The 9,874-nt window shown below is 41.1% G+C and overlaps 1 pseudogene; it reads right to left on the bottom strand.

Annotated features, from left to right (window-relative positions):
- Positions 1–8,313: 8,313 nt before the first annotated feature.
- On the bottom strand, positions 8,314–9,063 carry LOC147425076 (uncharacterized; annotated as a pseudogene).
- Positions 9,064–9,874: the final 811 nt, after the last annotated feature.

The following is a 9,874-nucleotide window of genomic DNA, read 5'->3' as shown; positions in this document are numbered from 1 at the left end:
TGTTAATCGAAAGAAAAGTGAATTTTTCTTACGAGAGATTCAGTATTTAGGTCACATTAACTCTCAAGATGGCATCCAAATGGATCCATCAAAGCTAGAGGTAATAAAAGGGTGGCCTAAACCAAGGAATCTTCATGGGTTAAGAAGCTTTATAGGTATGTGCGCATACTATAGACGCTTCATAGAAAAGTTCTCACTAATAGCAAGACCATTACATGACCTAACAAAGAAAAATGTTAGGTACACATGGTCTTCCAAGGAGAACAATGCTTTCGAAAAGCTTAAAGAAAAGCTTATCTCTCAACCTGTGCTTACACTACTGGATCTCTCAAAGCCATTTGAGGTCCAATCTGATGCTTGTGGTGATTGCCTTGGAGCTCTTTTTCTTCAAGAAGGGCACGCCATAGGCTATGAAAGTCAAATGCTCGACCCTGTTGAGAAATCTCTAGGTATATATGAAAAGGAACTCCTTGCAGATCTACATGCCTTAAACTCATGGAAACACTATTTATTGGGGACTCCTTTCATTTTGCGAACGGATCACCAAAGTCTTAAGTACTTCATAATGCAGACCAAGCTCTCCGACAAACAAATGAGGTGGGCAAACTTTCTTTTGCAACTTCATTTTCATATTGGTCACATTGCTAGCAAGCATAATCAAGTAGCCAATGCACTCTCAAGATGGCCGAGAGTGAACGCGGTTTCCATAGCAACTCACAATGATCTATCTTCTATGATAGATGAGTATGCTATTGATCCTGATTTTAGAGATCTGATTTCAGCCCTTTCATTAAAGAAGAAAGAGGAACCATTTACTTTACAAGATGGTTATCTTCTCTATGGAATAAGACTATGCATTACTAACTACGTGAGAAGTAATGTATAAATCTCATGCTCCTCCTTATGCGGGGTATAGAGGGATTCTGTCTACCCTAAAAGGGATTGAAAGGGATTCTGTCTACCCTAAAAGGGATTGAAACATATTTCTATCTGCCTACCATGAAAGCAAACATACAAGAGCATATTTCTAAATGTGTGGTATGCCAAAAGACGAGGATTGATAGAGGGAAGCAACCTGGATTGCTTCAACCTTTGCCAATCCCTAATTCACCATGAGAGAGCATATCCATGGATTTAATCTTTGGATTGCTTAAGTCTACCCATGGGAATACGGGAATATGGACGATAGTAGACAGGTTCAGTAAACAAGCTCATTTTATACCTGTCAAAAAGACTATCAAACCCCATCAAATGGCAACCCTCTTCATTTCACAAATCTCCAAGTACCATGGCTTGCCAATATCCATAGTGTCAGATAGAGATCCTAGAATGACTCGTAATTTCTGGAAGGGTCTCTTTGAGAATTTAGGGACAAGGCTAAACTTCTCTTTGGCCTATCACCCGCAAACGGAAGGCCAAAGTGAAATAGCTAACCTAACAATACTTGATATATTAAAAGCCTATGTAAAAGAAGTAGATCAAAGGTCCCAATGGGAGAAGTACTTACCCTTAGTGGAGTATGCCTACAATAACACTGTACATACTCCCACGGGAAAAGCACCTTTCAAGGTAATTGAGGGAAGATCAAAAAGTCCCCTACTACTTAAGGTACACGGGAAGATCTTCGCTACAGATGAGTATAGCCAAGACCTACAAGAATCTTTCCAAAAGATTAAGGATGCTATCTCTATCTCACAGCAAAGGCAAAAGGTTGTTGCTGCTGATAAGCACAGAAGAGCACAAGCCTTTAAAGAAAATGATTGGGTCTTACTCAAATTTCCCAAGGCTCGATTAAGACACACGACGGGCAAGAATCCTACGGGACGCCAAAAGTACTATGCTAAAATAGCAAAAAGGTACTATGGTCCCTTCCAGATTTTTAAGCCAATCAATGAGATGGCCTATCAACTCAAGTTGTCTAGCCATTGGCTCATACACAATGCTTTCCATGTGAGCCTACTAAAGCCTTACAAAGGAGAGCCACCTCAAGAACCAACTATTGAAGACCCACTAGAGATCGAGGACCAAGAAGAGGTGCTACAGCCCGAGTGCATTCTCCGACATGAAGACAAGGTACTAAGAGGCGGTAAGACTATCCGACGATATCTTATTAAGTTTAAGAATTATCCTTTTGAAGATGCTAGATGGATGCAAGCCATACAATTAAAGGATAACCTAAACCTTGCATGCTTACAATGCTTCGCTAGAGTAAGCAAATGTACAAATGTTTAAAATGAAAAAAGTTTTTGTCTTATTAGACTCTCGTTTTCTTTATTGTGTACAAATGTGAAGTAGTATGCATGCTTAGATCAAGTTTGCGGGGATGACGTCTCCCAAACACCAAGTAGAGCTTGTCACTCTACTATGCAAGATTGATAGGACTAATGTGTAGACATGCTTGTGGCAGCTTAGGCTCTCAAGTGCCAAATGGACTAGCCATCCATTCTAGAACGATGTCGTAGGGTAACATAGGGATCCTCTACCCGCTAAGAAAAGGACTAATGAATATGCTTTATCTTCTCTATCCCATAGTCTAGGACGACTATGATTTCAAGAGAGAGGTAATTTCATAATAATCAATATCTAATTCTCCTAAATGATTTTCTCATGTTAAACTGATCATTTAATATCGAGAAGTGCCAGGGGAGAAAAAGCTAGAATATTGGTTAAGCTAACAGACGGCCACAATAGCGATCCAAAGGAGGGAAAATAGGAATCCAAAGGGGGGGCCATCTGCAAAAGAGCAATGTGCAACAATGGGCTTAGAAGACCCTAAGGTTCAGCCCATTAAGACTTCCAAAATGCTCAGGTTCCAAAATTCAAAGGTGTGTCCAAATGCCAAACACTAGGGAAATTGGATGCTTAGTCTGTGTCACAATAGTCTTTGTCAATCCCTACATAGGAGGGGGCGAGCCTGGCAAGTAGGGGATGAGAGAGAAACACACACACACACACACACAAGCTCGCTTTACACAAAGGGAATGAGGGACACATGTCAGCTCCCTAGCCCAGATGCCCACAAGGTGTACCCAATTCCTATTGGATGGCCTTGGAGGTGGACCAATGAGAATTAGGCTAGAGTAAATCTAGTTTAATTTATTTAAAAGCACTTAATAAAAGAACCAATAAGAATTAATCTCTCTAGAAGACTATTGGACAGTCTCCCAAGGGGACTAATGAGCATTCAGCATCCCAATGGCTTGGCTGATTCCTATTGGCCAGGAGGCAAAGGGGCCCAATGAGAGTTTAGTTGAATTAAATAATTACCTAAAGCTCTCACAAAAGGGGAAAGGGGGACACATGTCAGAAGGCTATTTCTTATGCTGCTTAATTACCATTGGCTAAGCTTGGGGAGGTCCAATAGGATGCTAGCAAGAGCAAAAAGCAAGAGTGGTCGACCAAGAGAGAGAGAGGGGGCTAATTTTTTTCAAGGCATTATCACACACACACTCACACTTCTCATGTGTGAAGCAAAGAAGACTCTCTCTCCTTCTCAAGCTTTAATGGAAAGCTTACCACCTACTCCAAGCTTGTGAGAAGGGAGGCCTACATCAACAACTCTTGGCTTTGTGATTCAAATCCAACCAAGAGCCAAGCTTCAATGCATGCTTATCTCCTCTACCATGCTAATTACTAAGCTAAGCTATGCTAATATGAGTGATTATGTGAGGAGATGTACATCTTTCTCCTAAGAATACTCTTTCTTCCTCTCAATCTACTCTCATACCTTGCTAGCTCTCACCATCTTTGAAGGTGTGTGAGATCTTGGGTCTGAGACCGTGAGGGAATTGATGTTGTGTTTGATAAGTGTTTTGCGTAGTGCATGAAGTTTCCATCTTCATTGCACTAGCTAGTATTGAAGGAACACAAGAAATTGTATTGTAAAATGTCTCTCTTGATGGGAGAAACCATAATACAAAGCCTTTTGGAGGGGGGACCGGCTCCATGCAAATCCGGTCCTCAACTGTTGTCAATTGCTTAATTTCTCTCTCTTTTGAAGTATTGTTCATGCTATCTAACTAAGGGTTATGCATTTTGTTGCTTTCTCCACCCAAGCACTCTTGTTAATCTCATAAGGAATCTATTCTAATGTAATGCTCACTATGTTCATGCTATTTTTCGCTACACACAAGTTTCTAGGCCATTAAATGTTACAATGCGCGTAGCCGCTTTTCTGATGGTGGCTCCTGCAACTACCTCATTAACTCCTTGATCTTCTGAACATAACTTCTCACTGAAAATTTTCCTTGTTTAATCTTTAAGCTCGCAGAGGATGTCCTCATCACTCCTGTTGTCTGAATACTCCAATCTGAAAGCCTTATGCAATTTGTTGTATGATCTGAGTTGGCAAGCCGCGCTGTAATGGTAATACCATTTCCTTGCTATATCTTTCAGTGTCTGAGGAAAATATCCTCCCCATTCATCTTCATCAATATTCTTCAATGCAGCATACTGTTCAAAAGCTTGAATATGAACATCTTGTTACCACCAAGCGACCACCTTTTATGTAGCCATGTTACCACCAACCGACTACCTTTTATGTAGCCATGGGTCGGGCTTGTCGGACCCGCTAGTAGTGTATTATGTTATTGGCCGGGCTTGTCGGTCAGGTAGGAATGGTTAGGAGTGATCGCCAATGAGAGGCACACTCTAAAACTGGAACCTATAATGTTTGCGTAAGATTGGCTAAGTGTGGGCGCCCAAATGTGAACAGGCAAGCCCATATAAAAGTTAATTCTCTCATTTGTGCAATGCAAGAAGAGTGCTCTTGATCCATCTCCTTTGTGTACTAGTGTGTGTGTGTGTGCTTGAGAGAGAGAGAGAGAGAGAGAGAGAGAGAGAGAGAGAGAGAGAGAGAGAGATCGACCATTGTGGCGGCACAACGGCGGTGAGGCGGTTGAGCGCGGCGCAGTGGTGGCTCCCTCCTCTTCACGGCAAGGAATCCTCCACGACAGCAAGCATAGAGCAGCGAGTGACACACCATTGTCATCTTTGAGCTTACTAGTTTAGGCTAGTTGCGTGCTCGGAGCCATCTATGGCTCGCTCACAGTGTTAGGCAAGTCCCTTGCTTCGAAATGTCCGAAAGAAGCCCACATTTTTGGCGCCATTGCCGAGAAATTGCCCTGCACTAAGCTCAAGAGGCACTCTGTGCTTCTTCTGTGAGTGTTTGTGTTAGGAAGGAAGAGAAAGAAGAAGAACTTATTTTCTGCAAGTTTTTATTTCCTATATAATCTCTATTTTCTACCAATGTTTGCTTGCACATAATCTTTTGCACAGTTAGTAGTTAGTGTGTTAGTAGTGAATGAGTAAGGAGTTAGCAGAGTAGCTAGCTTCACTATCAGTTAGTAGTCAGCAAAGTAGTTAGCAGAGTAGTTAGCTGTAGAGGAGATAAGGTTCGGTTAATTAGGAGAGTAGGTAAAGATTTAGTGTGTGTGTGGCCCAAAAAGTCCATTGAAACTGTGCGCGACCGTTCACGGTATTGTTTTAAAAAAATAAAAAAATAAAAAAAACGCTCGAGATTTTGGGACCAAAAAGAATTAAAATAAAAAAATTATTATCCTAAAAGGAAGGGATGGGGATCCGGGCCCAAGCCCAAGCCTAGGCCCAGGCCTCAGTTCTCAATCTTAAGATATACTACTTACACTACCTTATATATAAAGACTAGGATCTCAAGTGAAGGGAGGGCATGTGGGACAAGTTCCTCAAGTCCTCCTTCACACTTACCCTTTGGACTTACTAATTTTAGTCTTCTCCCCACCTAGGAAAAGACTAATTTTAGGATTTTGAGGGTTGTACGTAACCGAATCGAGAGTTGTAAAGCACGACACGTCCCTCTAGCCAAAACGCTCATTTTGAGCTATTGCAAGGCATATTCTATGGCTCGGTTTAAAAAAAAGGGACCAAAATTACAAAAAATTGGGTTGTAAACACCTAAAAAACTAGGTGAGCGGCCTTCACGGGCACTCACTAACACCTCTAGAGTGTCGAGGTCACATTCACCTACGCTCTGGTTGTGTGCTAGAGGACGAGCACATTGAGAGTGTCTCCGTTTACGTGGGCACTCATTATTCCTCTACCTTAGGCTCTAGGCCCTCAACGGAAACCCAAGGTAGTACTACTCAGGACCCACATATTGCGTCTAGTGATTCTTCCTCTGACTACAACGTCATGGAGGTTTACCTGATGCGTAAGATCAAGCTAAGACATGCATGCCATGGGCCCACGGTCTGGACCGAGCGTGCTTAGCCGCTTGAAGGAAACCTTTAGTAGAACCACTCGCTCCGAACATGGGGCTAATGATGTAAAAGAGGGGGGTGGGGAAGTAAATGTTCCATTCATAACCAACGTAGACCCCATGCTCCTGGAGAGTGTGCACATGAATACTCCATTCACTACACCCCCTGACTCTTCAGAGATATTCCCCTCCAAGGTTATATTACCTGATGGTAGAAGCCTTGCCGAAGTACAAGAAGTTGAGAGGTATATCATTGCAGCTAGGGAAAAGAAAATCAAGAGCTTACGCAAGGCAGAGCAACGAAGAGAGTTAAAAGTGAAAGCCCCTATGTCAATATCATTGCTAGGAGAGAAATCGAGTGCTCTTGAATTAGCGACCACTAAGGGACCCATACAGAGCCACATTGCATCTAGTTCAAAGGACACCCTAGTACCTCAATCCTAGATGGAGTGTTCCTAAATGAGTACTGGAAGTATGAACTACAAATGGAAACTCTAACCAACCTATACACAGGTCACACCTATCAACGAGTGCTACTAGTGTGAAGGATCAACAACAAAGAGTTTGTGAGGTCATCCATAGGGTTATTGAGCTAGAGAGACAGAACCAGGGGATCCACATGCCTTCAACGGGTCTCATGAGATTCTTGGATACTGGAAAGGCTAAACAACCAACTTTATCGCAAATGGAGACTCCCTCAGTAAGTCCGATGGATCCTCCATATGTTGTTTCGCCAGGGGTCTCAGTGCAATCTGAGCCCACAAGTGATAGCTTGACCTTTCCAAGTCTAGCTCGTCTTTCCCTTGATGACACCATGGCTACCATGCCTACCCCAATGATGGGCATGCCAAGAAACACGCCATGGCCCTCATTTGTTAGTAAAGCACCGCTACATGGTAACTCAATGCCGACAACAGCCCTTACAAGTATGTATCAATCGTATGCACCTATGGGTCCTCATGATCATGTACCTCCTACCCCTCCCATTGTTTCAACAACTTATGCTCCACAATCACAACATCCAAGCTCTTATTTCCATGGGACCATACCGGCTAGCATTAGCATGTCACATCGGACACCTGTTATGCCTAGGGCCACACATATGAACTTTGGGCCGCCACATGGCACAACACCGTACCAAACGTGGAACCCAAGGGCTTCCTATGCGCCAAGCCCAATGCCAATACCTACTCCACATGTAGTCTCTAGAGGGCCTTCACCCACATTGCCTGCTCACTTAGGTGAACTGGCAACATTTTCTCAAGGTATCAGTTGATCTATTGCTGAGAATATGCGTAACACGCCTGATAGAGAACCTAGAAGTAAGGCAGTACAAATAGCATGGCTCACACAAAAATTCAATGGAGATGGGGATGTGAGAAAGCATATCGAAGTGTTTAACCAAATATGTGATTCTCTAGGAGAACACAATGACCTGCATAAGAGTAATGCTTTAAGCCTAACCTTAAGTGGGAAGGCAGGGGATTGGTATAGAACCCTAAGGGTGGAAGAAAAAACAATTTACCCTACTCTTAGGAGATTGTTCTTGAAAGAATACATATGAAAGGGAGTGCTTTGGCGTGTAGCCTCTCAGCTCCAAAAATCCCAACGAGAGGAAGGAGAGTCGGTGAGAGACTTTATTAGTCGCTTAAAGCATTTGAATTCTTGCTGTAATCCAAATGAGCGCTTCAATAATAATCAATTGCTTGATAGATTCATTAGGGGATTATGACATGAGGATATCTACAATGGCCTAGTCATTAGAGGTATCACCACTTGGGAAGCAGTCACCACCAATGCGATCCAATTGGACGATAATGTAATGATTCAAGACGAAAGAGTGTTTGTTGAGCCTACATCTACTAGCTCGCAAGCATCAGGGCATCAGTCAATGACCCTAAAGCCTATTGCTAAGGAGCCAAAGATATCTGAGATCACTTAGCAGATCTCACCAAGGCCATTCAAGAGATTCTTAGAGAAAATCGTGCTCCGCAAAACAATCATATGTATTTCATATGAAGCAAAGTGCAGTGCCTGGTACTTAAACCAAGCTACACAAAATACATCATAGAGAGAAACTAAACATCACCCAAAGGGATTACATCATTGTGCCATTTCACGAAGTAAAGGTACTTCCATGAGAGTTTATTAAAATTGAACTTATGAAACCAAAATTGAATAAGTATGTCCATTCTCCAAGATAATGAAGTAAACATTAGTAGAATCAATCTCTGCAACCTCTGAAACATGAGAATCGGACTCTGAAAATCAGGTTTTTGCAATTCAAGCACCAAAACTTGAATATAACTTGTTGTATCTTCAAACCTCCTTGAACCTAAAAATATGCATATTCAACCTTCAACAACCTGTGCATAAAGACATAATGCTCCCAACATCCAAATAAAATATGATCCACATGATCCATAAATATTTGTTCTTCAAAATCAAACAGTTTAGGCAGCTCTGAGACAAAACAACTGCTTCCATTGGAAACAATCATTCCACTCAGCAAACTCTATAATTTTATCATGAAAAACATCCAGAATATCATATCTCTTTGATTTCCACGTGACTTTTGGAAAATCAAAGAGAAAACCATCTTTTGCCTGATCATCAATCAGCAAAATCGAATTTAAATAATATAAAATATGGATCATTGATTCATAAACTTCAACAACTGGGATCTGTAAAATCTAATTTGCAACTTTTTCATTGAGAAAATTAGCAATATGCACTTCAGACATAAAAATTTGATCTTGAAAAACTCCAAAATTTTGAAAATCTGCAACTTCTGACTTTAAGAACAAGCTCAAATAGTTGAGATACATGTGCATAATCAACTTTAGCCACCAATTTGCAACAAATAACACTTCCAACAAATCAAATTTCACTTCATAATGACCTAGAATTGGTTCAAGATGAAAAAACCTCTTTGCAACCATTAAGCAAAGCTTCTTCAGCAACTGCAACATCTCAGAACACTGATAATTTGCTTCGGCTCCAAAAACCCACTTTCTTGATTTTGCAAATTCAGGAAATAACCAATCTGATCTTCTTTTGTTTTAATCTGAATTGATTCAAAGCTATAAAATAGAGTATTAGCATCATCTTCACACAAAATTGGCAAACCTACATTAGTTTTCTCAAGTTCCTTCTCAAAAACATCATAAAAATCTAAGTTTGCCTCAAAAAATTATGAATCAATGCCTTGCATTTCAGCATGCTCTTGTTTGCATTCAGGAAAATATGTTTGATCTTCCATTTGAGTGAAATAAGCTTCAAAATCAATGAGCATAACTTTATATGGCTTAGGAGTTGGACCTTGCATTGCAAAATGGAGAAACCCTGGAGTTTGCTGCATCACATCAGAATTTGAATCAAGTCCTGGCGACATTGTTTTCGGATCATCTCCCACTTTGAAATTGTTTCCCTGAATAGTTTAAAGATGTTTTGAAACAAAGTCAGAGTTTTACAACGCCTCTTTGTCTGATATTGAAGCACGCCCTCTGCAAAAGCCTTGTTGCATGCTGAAATTTGGATCAAAAAGTTAGACATCTGATTTTGATCCACTCCACCTATCAAAAAATTTCCATTTTGATCTATGGGATCACTTCCACAGCAATTCTCAATCTTCAAAAA

The sequence above is a fragment of the Adiantum capillus-veneris genome, chromosome 25 (assembly GCF_014529385.1).
Source record: "Adiantum capillus-veneris isolate H3 chromosome 25, ASM1452938v2, whole genome shotgun sequence".
NCBI classification, from domain to species: Eukaryota; Viridiplantae; Streptophyta; class Polypodiopsida; order Polypodiales; family Pteridaceae; genus Adiantum; species Adiantum capillus-veneris.
This window is presented reverse-complemented; position numbering and strand designations above follow the sequence as displayed.